At 41.9% G+C, this 16,914-nt stretch overlaps 1 protein-coding gene across 1 annotated transcript in view; it reads right to left on the reverse strand.

Annotated features, from left to right (window-relative positions):
* The window catches only part of LOC124605809 (solute carrier family 22 member 7-like), a 92,471-nt gene that overhangs the window by 74,916 nt on the left and 641 nt on the right, over positions 1–16,914 (reverse strand). The window lies entirely within an intron of this gene.

Below are 16,914 nucleotides of genomic sequence, written 5' to 3' on the forward strand. Positions count from 1 at the left end.
CTTCCTGTTAAATGGTTCTAAATATTTATTGGAAAAGTGTGTTTAACATGTGGCTTGGAAATCAGTTATAGGAAATAAAGAAGGACAATGGGTGAAATCCTTTTAACTATCTTGGCTAATTTCTTTAGCAACAGCACCTTCGCAACTGTAACAGACTTTTATGGAAGTCTGTTACTGGTTCAAACATCAGTGGATTGTATGTGGTGAGTGCTTCTCTGGTGGAGTGGAGAGCAGGTGCAGAAGATGAAGGTAGCCTGTGGTGACAAATAATGGGTTCTAAGCGAGATAGGCCCAGACTGGAGGCACGCGGCGGAGGCAGATGTCGCTGCCCATCGGTGAACCTAGCAGAGATGGGCTGGTGAGGATGTGCTGGTTTCAGCGTTTTTCATTTCACAGCTCGGCGGCAACATTGCTAACAACACATCATATTGCTTCGTTGTCACATAAGGGGAGGGGAGCCTCTGTTTTTGTAACTGCCCTTGGAAGAAGCTGATGTGCTGCCCCGGCTGTAGATGGTGGTGGACAAAGGCCAGGATCTTTTACCAGTGACTACAGAAGGGTGGTTGACGCTGCTGGACAACAGGGTTCTGAGCTGATATAGAATATTAACTCGACCCTTGGGTTACCCAGGCTGTGGCTGGACACACGGCTGGTGGTCCCATCAGGTTGATGGGAGAATGTTGGAGGCCTTTCAGCAGAAGCCAAAGAACAGCAGAACAGCAGACATCGGTTGAATCCTAGCTGTCGCAACTTAGCCAGGATGGCTATGTACATCAAGAGAGGGCTCGTTGTGACTGAAGTCATGTAAGTAGCCAGCCAAGCGCTTCCAAAACGTCTCGAAACGCCCATTATTGCTAGAGTTGCAGGTCACACTTACAGAGCCGTTGGCCTGATACGAGTGCAGTGCTATTGAATGTCGGCAAGTATCTGGGTTAGGCGTGAGATGACGGCCTGAGGCCATGCTGCTACAGCAGCCAGTAACTTTTTGATGAGAGTACATGCAAAATCGACAGAGGCGAAGTGAAATTCTAAATTAAAATTGTGATTTCAAGCAATCTTTTTGAGAGGAAAATTTACGAATACTGCCGCAACTCAATGTTCACACCTCTGTAATGATGACAGCTTCAGTCAACTGAATTAGTTATATGGAAGGGCGAACAACTTTATTAACATATAACAAGTTGCTAGCAACATACTAAATCTCTTACGTTTTATACGTAGTGTGCTAGAATATTAGAACCTTTGATTATATGTTCCAAATACAACCTATATCTAGACAGGAAGTCTAAAACATAGACTTGGATTTTATAGGAAGTACACCAGCAGTTGCACTATCCAAATATGCTTCTACGTCTGACTCAGTCTGACTCAAACCTTCAGCTGGCATAGCATCTCTTATACTTTCCTTCCAAACACAGAGTCTCTCCTAAGACAATGTAGGACCAGTACCTGTAACGAAATATATATTGCTTGCTTCGCATTTGTCATCTCGGAGGTCCCACAGCATCTGGCAAGGATCCACTCACGGCCACTACCACAATCCATTGTCTCAGTGCTGTGTGCTGCGCAAGACAAATTTTCTGACGTATTGGTCTGCACATATTCTTGGAAATATTTCTCCTTGGACCTAGATTATTTCTATGCACTACTAAACATATACCTTTCTTTTTTTGGGTCATGAGTCTTCTGACTGGTTTGATGTCACCCGCCATGAATTCCTCTCCTGTGCCAACCTTTTCATCTCAGAGTAACCTTTGCAACCTACGTCCTCAGTTATTTGTTGGATGTATCCCACTAATCTATTGATCATCGCTGATTCTTCCGCCTTTTAGGGGCAGTTTCTAGCCGAATGTCAAGAATGTGCCCTGAATTCTTGTCCGCTCCGCCGCCCGTCCTTGACAAGGTCATTGGCACAATGAGGGTGACTCCTTGTGCCGGAAGTCTTTGGCCGCCATTTATGATGAATTTTATTTAACATTTAAACAGTGACGATATTCTAACCAATGACCGAGGATGTTAGGATTTCTAATCAAAGATGCTACTTTTTTTATTATTATTATTTCCCCCTAGATTCTGGGTCACTATAAACAGATACTAAGCGTTAAATAAAGATCGCCAGGCTCGTACTAACCTGCAAGACAGGATTAAAACAGTCACTCTGTGACATTACTATCGACCAATATGCATAGGTACGAGGGTGCTGGATATATTTTGGCTGGGCAGTTTGTAGTGGCGAACTACAGTGATGTGGCCGGGCTATGTGAGTCCGGCTTCTCTGTGGGCAGGCGCTTTGGAGGTTGTGGTAAGCAGTCAGCACAGGCTATCTGTAGTGGTGGCTAGCAGGTACCGGCGAGGCAGCAGTGGGTACATCCTGATAGTGTGGATACTGAGGCCGCGTGCATTCTTGGCAAGTTAAGAAGACCGCACTGACTCAGAATATATAGGAGAAATTTTGATATTCACTGACACTACCATAAACACCTTACATACATGCTACAAGAAAACTAAAGACAGCGTACGGATCGTGGCGGTGAGATGAGCTCACTGGAAATTAGGGTATGCTTGTAAACACGATACTGATAAAGTTATTAAAATGTAAAATAATTTAAAATATAAAATAATAGTTGTTCATAAAATTCAAAGCACTGAAATAGACATGCAAAGTACAAACGCGACACGTTATTTAACTGCTCGCGACGCCGGCAAAAATTTGTGCCGTTCTGTACATAGATATGTGTTCAAGTATTACAAGTCTAGGCGGGAATACAATGATACCATTGATCTTGATTTCTCACTATTTCATTTTACCCGCTGCAGGAATCCAAGTAATGTTACGAGCATTAGGTAATGACTTTAGTGGACTGTGGTACAAGGATGTACACAGTGTCATATGTGGAAGTTTGGGTCAGTCCAGTGAGCATGTATGGATAGCCGAAGTGGTTGAGGTGACTGTTCGCGAGAAGCGGTAAATCTGGACTCGGGTCCTGCTGCGACACAAGTTTTCATATGTCACTACTGGGTAGAGTTATCCCTAATACAGCTGGTGTCAACGAACTCGTTTACAGCGAATATATTTCGAAACCTATAATGTTCAACAAAATGTATAGGTAGTTAAATTTACTAAAGAGTATGCAGAAATGTGCCTAAGCTATGATGCCTCCATTTTAACACACTTCATTAAAATTATCATCACAATTCCAGTCAACAATCTCGTTGATTTCTATATTTATTTGTATATAGTTTGACGCTGCATTACGTCTAAAGTTAGTGTTGTGCCTAGGCTCAAGCTTTAGTACCAATTTCTGTAAGATTGTTGTTTCGACTAGTTAGGCTACAAGTGTGACGAATAAAATTCTTGCCGTAAGTTATTATTAACTAAATTTCGTTCGACGGAATCGATGTTTAACAACTGTCATTCACGATTTAAATAAAGATACACTGCAGCAATTACGTAATTTCTTCATGCTTACCACGACGCGTTTCTAGAATTTGTTCTCATTGTCAGGCGTGATATTTATATAAGGAGTTTGTCTGATGTTTGAAAGTGTGTAGTTCTGCCTCTCTTGCACTGTAGTCGCCTTTTGAGGCTGTACTGCGATCTGAAACTTGGACATGTCAAATTTTGAGATTTTTTTAGATCATAATGCTAGAAATGATGTTTTTGTGTTTCTACTTTTAGGTGCTGTACCTTCTCCATTAAGCATAAATTCACACATGTGCAAACTATGACTCATATTATTTGTTTGTGACATTGAAATACAAAGATGTTATGACAGTATTTGACAGTTGGTTTCGATAAGACCTTGGGCTTTATCCAAACCGAGGTCTTACATTTTCTGTGGGTAACACTGACAAAGTTTTCACAAATTTTATTCCACCATTACTATTACAGTAAAATTACACAATTCGAAAACGACGAAAAATGATGCAAACATTTGAGCATTTATTCTGCTGTGTTCGATGATCTTTCAGATGATTAATAAGGAACTGAAATGCCTTGTTCTCTAAGCAACACATGGCTTAACACACCATGAGTGACACAAAACCCATCTGTTTTCGAAAGAAATGTCAGTTAAATTTGTAACTTTCTGTGCATATCCTCACGCGTTTAAAACACAAGCGTTTACTGAAAGTTAAATAAGGATTAGACATAAATTCTACCATTGCCCATGTGATATGACAGCTGAACAAAGCCATCTAGTTTCAAGCGAAAAATACAGAATCCAGCCCTGCACTTCTAGCGATTGCTTATCACAGATTTACTTCACACGTTAAAAGCAATTTCAACTTTATATCTGCATGGGGGAAGAAAGTTCCTCTGTACCACATCAAACGTGGTGGGCAACTCACTCACATACAAAGTACTCCCTATCAAAGTGCAAGAAACAGTAAAGTCACCTGCGAGACGTCTCCTACCATTACCAACTTTATTTTCAACAAAAATAAAAAAAAAGCTGAAATAAATGTGGTTAAGTATTACAAACTAAATTCATTCCAAAAGTTTCATCTGTAGAGTGACCGGAGGACACCTACTCTTATCTACTGCCAGCGGCCAAGTCAGGTACTGGACGAATACAGAGCGCCTTCCGCTTATCAGCGGTACGGGGAAAGCCAGAGATGAGTAGTGTTCCTCCCGCGAACTTAACTGTATACCTGTTCACGCACCTGACCTACATCAACGCTAAGCCTCTCTCCCTTTCGACTGAAACTGCCACTATTGGTACAACTGCCCTGAAACGCATTGTTAAATCCGCAGGACAAAACAGGTAGTTGGAATTGTGAAAAGGGGCCAAAAACGAGCGGCTATCAGTTACATTCGAACACATATAACTTTATTTAGTTGCCCAAACATCACAGCGCATATTTCCGACCATAACTATCGACTGAATATGTCACACAATCTTATGGCTTAAGGACACAACCTCTTCAATTTTTAAAACGATTGAAGGCCCATGATTTAAAATACAACTGCAATAAATTTTCGAAAGGGAGAAAGCGCAAGGTTTTATCCTTAAATAATATTTCAAATGAGGCTGAAAGCTCAAACAATCTAAGACTTGATAAGTAAGGAACTTTCAATTTCAAAACGGCTGAAGGCCCGTTATTTAAAACCCAACTAAATGCATACAAAATCAAACCATCGGCTATGAACTATTAAAATACACAATCAAACATCAATAAGAAAAGGCAGTACAGCCAGCGGCGCTCAGAAGTTTCCGGAGATCGGTCTGCACTTGAAATATTAACGTTCGCTTATGGGAGACAGGTAGTCGGCCCAACTATATGCGATCCGCCGGCAACCCAACCAAGAGACAGTCAACGGACCCACCGACAAGTACACAAGGAACTCCAATGCCAAAACGTAAAACGCGCAGCCGCCCACAACCAAGCGTGCATAAGCTGTCAAAACTACACACACGTGTCGGACAGCGACAACACGGTGAGGAAAGGACACTGTCTGAATTTTACGTCAGCGGCCGGGGCAAATAGCCGGAACGCTAACGGCCACAAGGCAGAAAATTCCGCTGGTGCACTTGGACTCCAAATAACCAAAATACAGTTAAACTCCACCGGATGGTGGCCAAACTTTCGCCAACTCTAACACTCGCTGTTGCTCACGGGAATACACCCCCCCGCCCCCCTCAACAGCCAACCATGAAAACCAACGGCACAATGTGAACAGACTGCCTTCGGTAATTAAATCACCACTCAACTGTGATGTCTTGGGTCGGTGAGCCACGAACCTCGTAGCAATCGTAACAGCTCCCACACACTCCGACACTGCGTAGAGACCGCCAGCGGGCCCGGCCCACTGCGCCGCGCGGAGATATCCTGGCTGGTCCACACCAACCGACCGACTGCGGCACACCATCTAGCCGGAAACTATCAGCACCAGGCCGGCCGGAGAGGCCGTGCGGTTCTAGGCGCTACAGTCTTGAGCCGCGTGACCGCTACGGTCGCAGGTTCGAATCCTGCCTCAGGCATGGATGTGTGTGATGTCCTTAGGTTAGTTAGGTTTAAGTAGTTCTAAGTTCTAGGGGACTGATGACCACAGCAATTAAGTCCCATAGTGCTCAGAGCCATTTGAACCATTTTATCAGCGCCAGACCAAAGATAGTACAAGGTCCGAATATCGATACACACATCTGCTGCCACAGGTAGAAAGAGGAAGAACCAAGGCATAACCGCAATAACCGCGGGAAACCAAATGCAGAGTAACAGTCAAGGTTTAATCCAACGCGTAAGCCGGGGACAGCGCGGCTCATGCCCTAGCGTTCAACAGATACTAGCCTCCCTTACGAAAACTAACACTTACTCATCTCAGTCATGGACAGATAGCTAAAGAATAGGAAAGGGATAAATCGAAGACACACATGACCAATATCAGAGTTAATATTGAGAGTAAAAAGAGAAGCTTACCTCTGCAGAAAGTAGCGAACGTTAATGTGAAACGGAATGACTTATAAGAGCAGATAAACATGTGAGATGGATCTGATCTATCTGTTTCAAACTTGTGGGTGAAAGTCTAATCGAATGGTTAGAGACAACATCATTGTCCTACGGAATCGATTTCGTCTATTCATCCTTCATTCTATTCACGTAATTATTTGTTCGTTATTTCCTGTTTTATATTGCAGTTGTCGATACTAGAGAAAAGAGTTCTGGCTTAACTTTGTACTTCGATTTGGGCTTAAAAACAACTGTGTACGATCAGTGGAGGAGGAGGAGGAGATTAGTGTTTAACGTCCCGTCGACAACGAGGTCATTAGAGACGGAGCGCAAGCTCGGGTGAGGGAAGGATGGAGAAGGAAATCGGCCGTGCCCTTTCAAAGGAACCATCCCGGCATTTGCCTGAAGTGATTTAGGGAAATCACGGAAAACCTAAATCAGGATGGCCAGAGACGGGATTGATGTACGATCAGTCTCATTTGATTCAGTGACCGATATTGAAATATTACGTCTCATATAGCTCACAGAAAACCATTTGTCCAGACGCATTTGAGTTGTGTATAACTGTGGTGTATAACTGTGGCGTCACCGCCAGACACCACACTTGCTAGGTGGTAGCTTTAAATCGGCCGCGGTCCAGTAGTACATGTCGGACCCGCGTGTCGCCACTGTCAGTGATAGCAGACCGAGCGCCACCACACGGCAGGTCTAGAGAGACTTACTAGCACTCGCCCCAGTTGTACAGCCGACGTAGCTAGCAACAGACACTGACGAAGACTCTCTCATTTGCCGAGAAGATAGTTAGCATAGCCTTCAGCTAAGTCAACGACCTAGCAAGGCGCCATCACCAAGTTATATTGAAATGATAATACTGTATCAACAAGACCAATGTTCCCCAATTGTGGATTAAAGTTAAGTATTTCAGCAGCTACGTACTTTTCTTTATAGCATTCATTACGTATCCTGTTTCAGACCTCACGCCATCTTGCGTGAGCTTATAGCGTGCATTTCGGCTTCCTCAAACAACACGGTGTTGGCACTTCTGCCGACACTTCAATAACAGTACCATATAGCCTGTCTAGTTGCAACTGCTAATTAATACGATGTAACTATCCAACTACTATCGAAAGCCACTCATATCCGAACACTGGATCGAATAACGGGCTAAGAAGATAGTCTCTATACCTGTTTATAGTGTTTCCTCCAGAAAATAAAACCGGGTAACAATATAACATTAAAAGGTTGGAGGAAACGCCTGAAAATCACCACAGGTATCCACAGGAACAAATGGAAGTTATTGTCTTTTATAAGTCCTCGTCAAGTCGGCCTCTTTATTACCAAACACTACATCGGCTATCGGATGTCCCCATTTCCTCATATGAAACCTTCCGCCTAGCAAATTCCCCCTTTTTTCAAAAAAACGCGCAAAACAACTGTACTGGTCTCTGAGGATCACTCCCTCACTACTTCATACGCACAGTTTTTTAAAAGGTCAGCTGTTGCCAACAGGCCTCACGACTTCGTCCGATACGCTGGAGGCTGCTGGTCTACTCTAGATTTCTCTAGCTGCAATATGTTTCCACAAACTTATTTTAACAAGCAGATCTTTCCGTCAATCAGTCTCCAGGACTGAATGTAGGGGATTCAGTTGCTCATTTCCTGGCGCTAATGGTGCACTGCTACGTAAAACTTAAGTACGAAAGTCACTTTCGCATAATGTGTCACTGCCAAGTAACACAGTTCGATGAAACTTGGATCATACTTAGAAAGACCTGCTACAGTATAGTACAAAAGTTATACGAAAGACGTACACAATGAGAAGAACAGAAATAACACCTTTATTTAAAGACAACAATTACAGTGAAGTAATCCGAATTATGATGGCTCTTTTTGAGCCATCAGTCTTCTGACTGGTTTGCGCGGCCCGTCACGAATTCCTCTCCTGTGCTAACCTTTTCGTCTCAGAATAGCAATTGTAACCCATGTCCTCGAATATTTGCTGGTTGTGTTCTAATCTCTATCTACGAGGGTAATCCCAAAAGTAAGGTCTTCTATTTTTTTATAAGTACAGAACTCTGTTCGTGCGGCAGTTGGTCAAACTGTTATGAATAGTGCTACACGCGCTGTGTGTAAACAAGCGCAAGCCGCTCTGAGGCGCTCAGTCTTGACTTGGCAGCCGTTGAGAATGGAGATCCCGTTGGATGTTACCGCCAAGTGCGAATTGCGCGCAGTTATTCGGTTTTTGAACGCAAAGGGCACTGCGCCGATTGAAATCCATCGCCAATTGACGGAAGTGTATGAAGAGTCGTGCAATGTCCGTAAGTGGTGTAGAGAGTTTGCAGCTGGTCGGACCGAAATTCTCGACGAACAAAGGAGCGGGAGACCGTCAATTTCTGAGGAGACAGTGTTGAAGGTTGAGCAAAACATACGTGAAGATCGACGGATCACCCTGGATGATCTCTGCACGTTAGTTTCTGAGGTTTCCCGATGCACCACTCACAGAATTTTAACGGAAACTTTGAACTACCGGAAGGTGTGCGCGAAAAGGGTGCCACGCATGCCGACTGAGGACCACATGCGACAACGAGTTGATGCTTCCCGCGCATTTCTTCACCGCCTTGCAGCCGAACAGGACAACTTTCTGGACTCTGTTGTCACGGGTGACCAAACCTGGGCATACCACTTTACACCTGAGGTCAAGCAACAATCACGCCAGTTCATAACTTTCTGAACAGCATGGCGCGGCGAGCTGGTATGACATAGACATACAAAAACTGCCACAGCGTCTAGAAAAAGGCATCGACAGAAATGGTGATCATGTCGAAATATAGCTAAATGTTCAATCCGTAAAATAATGTAAACCATTGAAGAAATAAACAGGTCTATGCACTTACAAAAAATAGATGACCTTACTTTTGGGATTACCCTCGTAATCCACAGTCTTTACCCTCTAGCTCTCTCTAGTATAATGGAAGTTATTTCCTAATGTCTTAAGAGGTGTTTTGTCATCCTGTCCCAACTGCAACTGGCCTTAGTCTCTGGCAGAAGGTACATGTAACGTAGACAAATATTGTATCTTGTGACGTCTACTCCATTTAAATGTTGGCAAGGGCCTCTAATTGGCAAGGGCCTCTACCTGTGTGGACTTACTAATGAGTAGTTATTCTGAAGTATGACATATGTAATCTGCGGCTTTCTAAACCCATATCTTGCAATAATTCTTGTTTCATCAATTTCGTTTATGAAAAGAGCCGCTCGGCTTCATCTAATCTATTGTGCTATCATATGATGTAATAAGGGCAATACTTCTGAAGAAGCAATTTTTAAAAAAAATCGACACCACGGTCAGGGGCTAATAAACCCTTATTTGCAACTGGTTGGCTGATTTTTCAACCTCTTCAGAGTTACACAGTTGCTGTTTCGCAACCATGTTTAAGACTTTATTATAAAGAAAATTACTGAAGACGGATAAGGCAACTATGTGAAACAAAATTGAGTAATAGCTAATATTGCTGCAAAATATTACGGAAAATGACAACAAATATCGATAATATAATCAGAATAACAGATAGATTTGGCGAATGTTCCAATTACTGGTCATCACAATACGAAATAAATCTGTTTAGCCTACTTCTCAAATAAGTACACTTCAATTACAGTTCACGTTTTGCTCTATGGACGTGAACTTATTGTGTAGTCCGTCCATATACGAACATTAATTTCTGAAAGTGAAATATTAAGTTTCGCGTAGTAAATCACTCGAAATAACTACTGTTAACAATAAGAGCCATTTCTCACCGGAAGCTGAATGATTAATTTGAACACGAAGGGCGTAAAACCATAATGTTTATATGCAGCTGAATGCCTCGACTAGATTAAGAGAGAAGAAATATAAAACGGCAGAAGAAGGAAAATTTTCTAAAAAAAAAAATACAAAGATTTCCAAAAGAGTCACGTAAGCTAGAGATAATACAAACTGCGTAAGAACATAGAGCCACCGAATATAACCATTAAGAAACATATACTAAACCCTATTACACACGAAATCAAAAGAAAGGAAAGGTACTACAACTGGAGATTTGAACATCACAGAAGGATTAAACCACCGTGATACAAAAGGACACAACAAACGACCATCATCAGGCATGAAATAATAGGCAGAGATAATCATCAGGCATGAAATAATAGGCAGAGATAATTCTCCAATTCTGAAAATAAGAAAGAAACCCGTAGTAATGTGATCAAGAGAATAGAAATCACAACCTAATCGAATGAAGGAGCATTCAGATCAGGTGGAAAGTCATAAATAGTTACTTACGTGGTCCATAAGAAGAGAATTTTGGTGAAATATGGAGCAGTGTCGACATTGCCGCCAACGAAGTGCACGCAACAATACCGTTGTTAAAAAGCGATATCATACCATCCATTTCACTTTTCTGAACAGAACTGTCTTGATCTGACGACAGTTCGGTTGAAACTTCTTGGCAGATTAAAACTGTGTGCCGGACCGAGACTTGAACTTGGGACCTTTGCCTTTCGCGGGCAAGTGCTCTACCAACTGAGCTACCCAAGCACGACTCACGACCCGTCATCACAGCTTTAATTCCGCCAGTACCTCGTCTCCTACCTTCCAAACTTCACAGAAGCTCTCCTGCGAACCTTGCAGAACTAACACTCCTTGAAGAAAGGATACTGTGGATACATGGCTTAGTCACAGCTTGGGGGATGTTTCTAGAATGAAAGTATCACTCTACAGCGGAGTGTGCGCAAAGGTTCCAAGTTCGAGTCTCGGTCTGGCACACAGTTTTAATCTACCAAGAAGTTTCATAGCAGCGCACACTCCGCTGTAGAGTGAAAATTTCGTTCTAGACGGTTAGGTTAACCAAAACTCATATAACAATAAAACAAAAGAAAGATTCGTTGCATGTGTGCTCGCACGCAGAAAGTTTACTTAGTCATTCACTTACATCCATTGTGAACACCGTTGTATCGAAGGTTTACCAGTCAACGCTCTGCTCGCTTAGTTCTTTTTAAAACTTGCTTGTTCTTAATATAAAGGTGAAAAACATACGAGAGGGAACAGAGAATCTTTATAGCTATCAACAAATAATGACTTGCCACCACGGCAATTAGCACTGCTAAGGCGTCATTCTACAAGAGCAGCTTTCAGCTTATTTAACATTTGGTGATGTCTGATTGTTTTTAATGATGTACAGTTGAAAAATGAGCTAACGAGCAAGCGCTCACCTTGAGTTTGTACTGTCTTTCCGATTCCTCGTATGACGTCTAGGTCATTGACAACATTTGACTGTCTAGGTCATTGACAACATTTGAGTCAAAGGGACGCCTCATATTTGGCAGGTAAATTTTTCTGAAGGAAATATATTTTATACCAGAGGCTGTCAAACTTTTTCGTTTAAGAGCCAATGCTGACATTGTGGGGCAGCACTTCGAGTCGCTTATGTACCGATCTTATTATTAATTGGTGATCTACATAAATTACTACGTTATGGGACCTCAACAGACTATCTATGGGTGTTAGAAGTAAATGTATTGTGATGTAGATTGTGTTACTTAGGGAAGTTGTATATACGAATCACTGTGATGTCCCCTTGACAGCATAATACATGGTTTTAGTAGTAGAAAAAATGCTAAAGTATATATAGGGGATGAAAATTTGGTAGTCCTAGATGTTTGGAACCCGATTACACGGCAATGGATCGAATACTGCTTTAGATGAGAATATATCTAGGAAATATTTAGAAATAAAATCGTAATCTACAAAGCACAGGCAGATGCGGATATCGATCACGAGTCAGTAGCGGTAGAAGTAAGGCAGAAAATCGATAGGATAATGGAAATGGGTGGGGGGAGACGCGCGATAAAATACTGAAAATATAAGGCAGAACGAGACAAAGTACATATTGTCTGAGGCAGTGACCACTGGCGTAAATAAAAGCCTTGAGGCTATTGTAGTAGACGAATGGAGGAATAAAATGAAGAAGAAAGGGAGGAAAGTATGCAGTATGTATCGCGAAAGCGGAAATGACGGAGATCTGAACAGTACTCGAGCTTAATGGCAGAATATCAAGAACGAGGGAGCTTACCCACGGATTGTGGGTTACTTAAAAACAAGATTAATAGTTACTACAAACATGCTATGTCAGAATGAGCGCGAGAAAGCTGTAACGACATTGAGGAAAAATAGACATGACTTAACGGTAAGACTGAACGTCATTTCATGAAAACAAAATATAGAAGTGTTAATTTACGATGCAGATGTTAGTATCTATTAGATGTAAGAGAGTGGGTGATATGTAACAGGAGTACTTCGAAACCACGAGTCATGGAAAGCGACTGTTCCGAAGTGTTAAGAAAGACTAAGGGGAAGATAATATGGAGGAAACAGGTGATCCAGAAATGAGATCAAATTTTGATAGACCAGAGAATAATCTCAGCCCGAATAACTCAGCAGCAATCCTACGGAGCTACTGAAATATGTGGGAGAAGTGACAAACGGACAACTTAACGTAAGTTTTAAAGAAAAATGTCACCATAGCATTACCGAAAAAGGCACGTGCACATAAGGGTTCAAACTATCGAACGATTATGATAAAATTTGATTAGGAACAGTCTTGACCGCAATAAAATATTTGTTGGCAAGGGTAACCGGTTTCGCTCACACTTTCAGACCATTTTACACCGTGTTGCGGTGCGGTGAACGGTGAAGGTATCGTGGAATTATCGAACAATTAGTCTGATAAAATATTTTATTAAACTTCTGACCAGACTATTATAAATAAGAATAAAATTCAAGACGTACTGAACAAAGACCAGTTTATTTTGAGGGTGGGAGAATGCACAGGCAAACCATTTCGACTTTGAGCCTAAAAATTGAAAGTATACCTCAATAACATTTTAGGATATAGAGAAGTCTTCGGCGATATAAGGTAGAATGATATGCAAATTGTCTGCAGAAAATTGATAGTAATGTAAAGAGACGAATAATTTACGTCTAAAATATACAAATATTATAATAATGTAAATGTGACATAACGTCTGCAAATGTTTGTTTCCTGGGTATCTGATGATGAATAAATTCGGAAACGCGTCCTTGCCTGATGTTTGACTTTGACCATTGGGACCCTGTCATTTGAATTCTTAACTACTAATTAAATGTGATAATAATAAAGAAAAGTTCGTGTTAATGAGGGTTGCAAGTTAACACCACTGTCGCTGAACATTTACTTGGAAGAAGTATTGAAAATATTAAAAGAAAATTTCGGAGAAAGAATGTAAGCGAGTGGGGAACCAGGTATCTAATTTTGTTGGCAGACGACGTACTCTCCAGCCTGAATTCACAGAACACTTAGAAGCCTGATGAAAGCATAAGACAGGATACTGAACACGGAATGTGGCTTAAGGAGAAATAGAGCAAAGCTGAAGGTGATGAAGGGTAGTAGACACAGAAAATGACTTGCTTAACATCGAAACTGGCAACGACATAGTTCTAGAAGAGGGGAAATAATTCTCTTGCCCAGTAGATGAATTTTTGATTTATGGAAAAGTCGGACAATGCACACTGACCAGCCAGAACATTATGATCACAGACCTACTATCAATATAAATCAGTCCACGCGATAGCAGCATCACCTGGCGAGAAATGACTGCTAGTCAGACACACGCAGGGTGCCTGTAATATCTGTGTACGTGTTGTCCATATGTAGAATGGGGAAAGCGCAAAATCTATCTCAGCTTGACCTAGGGCATATTGAGATGGCCCGGAGGTTCGGCACGAGCATTTCGGAAACTTCACAACTTGTCGGGTGTTTGAGGAGTGCTGTTGTGAGTGTCCTCAACTCGTGGTGAAACCAAGGTGAAACCACGTTCAGACATTGTGAGGTTGGGCGGCCACCCTTAATTACGAATGTAGGACATCGTAGGCTGGGCAGACTGGTAAAACAGGACAGGCGGCGAACTGTGGCGGACCTAACATCAGACTTTAAGGCTGGAGAGAGTACAAATGTGTCTGAACACACAGTGTGCCGAGACTCCTGAGGATGGGCCTCCGCAGCCAACGACCCATATGTGTGCCAATGTTAATACCACGACATTGGAAACTACAACTGAAATTGGCTCGTGACCATAGGCACAAGATGTTGGCGCAGTGGCAGAGAATTTCATGCTGTCATAAATTTTGTAAAATCTTAAAAAATACAAGTCCCTCTTACCAAATAATGGAAGTTTATGATAAAATGTGTTCAAGAGCTAAGAATGAGTATTAAGTAAACGATATTCCAACAATTACAAAGTAAATGGTATTCCACAACAAGTGAACTTTCTCAGCGTAAGATTTCGCAGGATGGCAAGGATCAGAGGCAGACTGGCACAGGTGAAGGAATCTTTTTGCGTCTGTAGATGTTGATATGGAAATGAGGAAGAAGTTTCTGAACATCTACGTCTGGTGGCAGCATTTGTATAAAGATGAAACATAGAACATTGTAAATCTAGGCAAGAATAAATAGGAAGCATTTGATGTATGGTGCTGCTGAAGAACGTAAATACTTGAGTACAGATAAAGTAAAAAAAGAAGACACACATAAAAGAATACGTGAGCAAGGAGTAGTAGAAACACCCTTACTAGAGAAATGGGCAGTGGTGCTGAAAGAAGCACTAGAAGGGGAAAAACAGAAGAATATGCAAAACAGTTTGTAGAGGAGGATGGTTGTACAAAGAGATTCGTACAGGACACAGAAATGTGAAGAACTGCATCAAACCACCTCGAAATTTAAAGCTTCCCGGTGTGTAGCTTGTTCTATGAAATTTCGCGCGCTCCGTCGGTTCTCTATAACTTGCTTTCACGATATTTCGTGATATAGCATACACTAGGAGTACTGAATATGGACTGACAGTAAACCAAGGTCAGACGAAAGTAATGAGACATAATAGAAGTGAGAATAGCGAGCAACTTAACATTAAAGTTGTAGTAACGAAGAAGACAAATTTAAGGCATAAAAATAGCCGTCGGCCATTGTGACCGAGCGGTTCTAGCCGCTTCAGTCTGGAACCGCTCGACTGCTACGGTTGCAGGTTCGAATCCTGCCACGGGCATGGATGTGTGTGATGTCATTATGTTAGTTAGGTTTAAGTAGTTCCAAGTTCTAGGGGACTGATGACCTCAGACCTTAAGTCCCATAGTGCTCAGAGCCATTTGAAAAGTAACCCATGTCGGATGTATCAAGCAGGACATAACAGGCAGACTAGCATTGGCAAAAAGGGAATTCCTGGCCAAGAACAGATTGCTAGTACCAAACACTGATCTTCATTTGAGGGAGACATTCCTGAGAACGTACATCTGGATTACTGCACTGTACGGTAGTGGATCACGGACTATGGGAAAACAGGAGTAGAAGGGAATCGAAGCATTTGGGACGTGGTGATACACAAGAATGTTTAAAATTAAGTTTACTGTTAATGTAAGGAATGAAGAGGTTACCCACAGAATCGCCCAAGAAGGAAACATATGGAAAGCACTAAGAAGAAGGGACGGGATGACAGGAGACGTATTAAGACTTCAGGGAATAACCATGGCACTGGAAGGAGCCGCAGAGGGGAAAAACTGTGGATAAAGACGGAGACTGGAATACACCCAGCAAATAACTGAGGACGTATGTTGGGCGTACTGCTCTGAGATGAGGATGTTAGCAAAGGAGAGGAATTCGTGTCGGACAGCATCAAACCAAACAGAGAACCGATGACTAAAAAAAAATCCAGGAGTTTTTCCAAAATTTCGTGGATCAGCATTCTAAAGAATGACGGTTTTTAAAGAAATGACACAGTTTGCACACTTGGTAGCTCGACTTTTGATACTTAATGGGAGAATTAAAACAACTACATTCCAAATCAGACTAACTGACGTCGTCTTCTTCACTTTGAGGTCCTCTGTAAGCAAACGATAGCGATCGATCTTGTAAGTTCAAGACCGATATACATTTAGAATATTCCGTGTGACTTACCTTAATCCAGCATTAACAAGTACACACACAAAACCATTCAACAACACTGCCACTGCCTCTCCAGCACTGCACTCCCGACTACTCAACTAAAAATTTCTGGTCGTCCAGTTTTCACTGCAGTGTCGCACTCACTACACATTACACTAGCTTCCAACTTGAAAAGCGAAGAAAAAAGTACAGTCATTAAAAAAAATTAAACTGCTTCACTCTGGCTTTGTGTTCTCAAGGGGTATACTATGGTATAAGACTTACGGTGCTTATAATTTCACCTGAACATCTAGATCCTGCTTTCGTGTACAGTGCTTTTACAATGAGGCTGACCTAGCATGCCACAGATCACAGCTTCAGTTTGTTATACGCTCTTCTCAGTTCCATTTTAGCCCCAACCTGTCGTAGATGTTAGCCATTCTTTAAACGAAAAGTTCTCTAAAGTTTTGGCAATGAACTA

The sequence above is a fragment of the Schistocerca americana genome, chromosome 3 (assembly GCF_021461395.2).
Source record: "Schistocerca americana isolate TAMUIC-IGC-003095 chromosome 3, iqSchAmer2.1, whole genome shotgun sequence".
In the NCBI taxonomy this organism is placed as follows: Eukaryota; Metazoa; Arthropoda; class Insecta; order Orthoptera; family Acrididae; genus Schistocerca; species Schistocerca americana.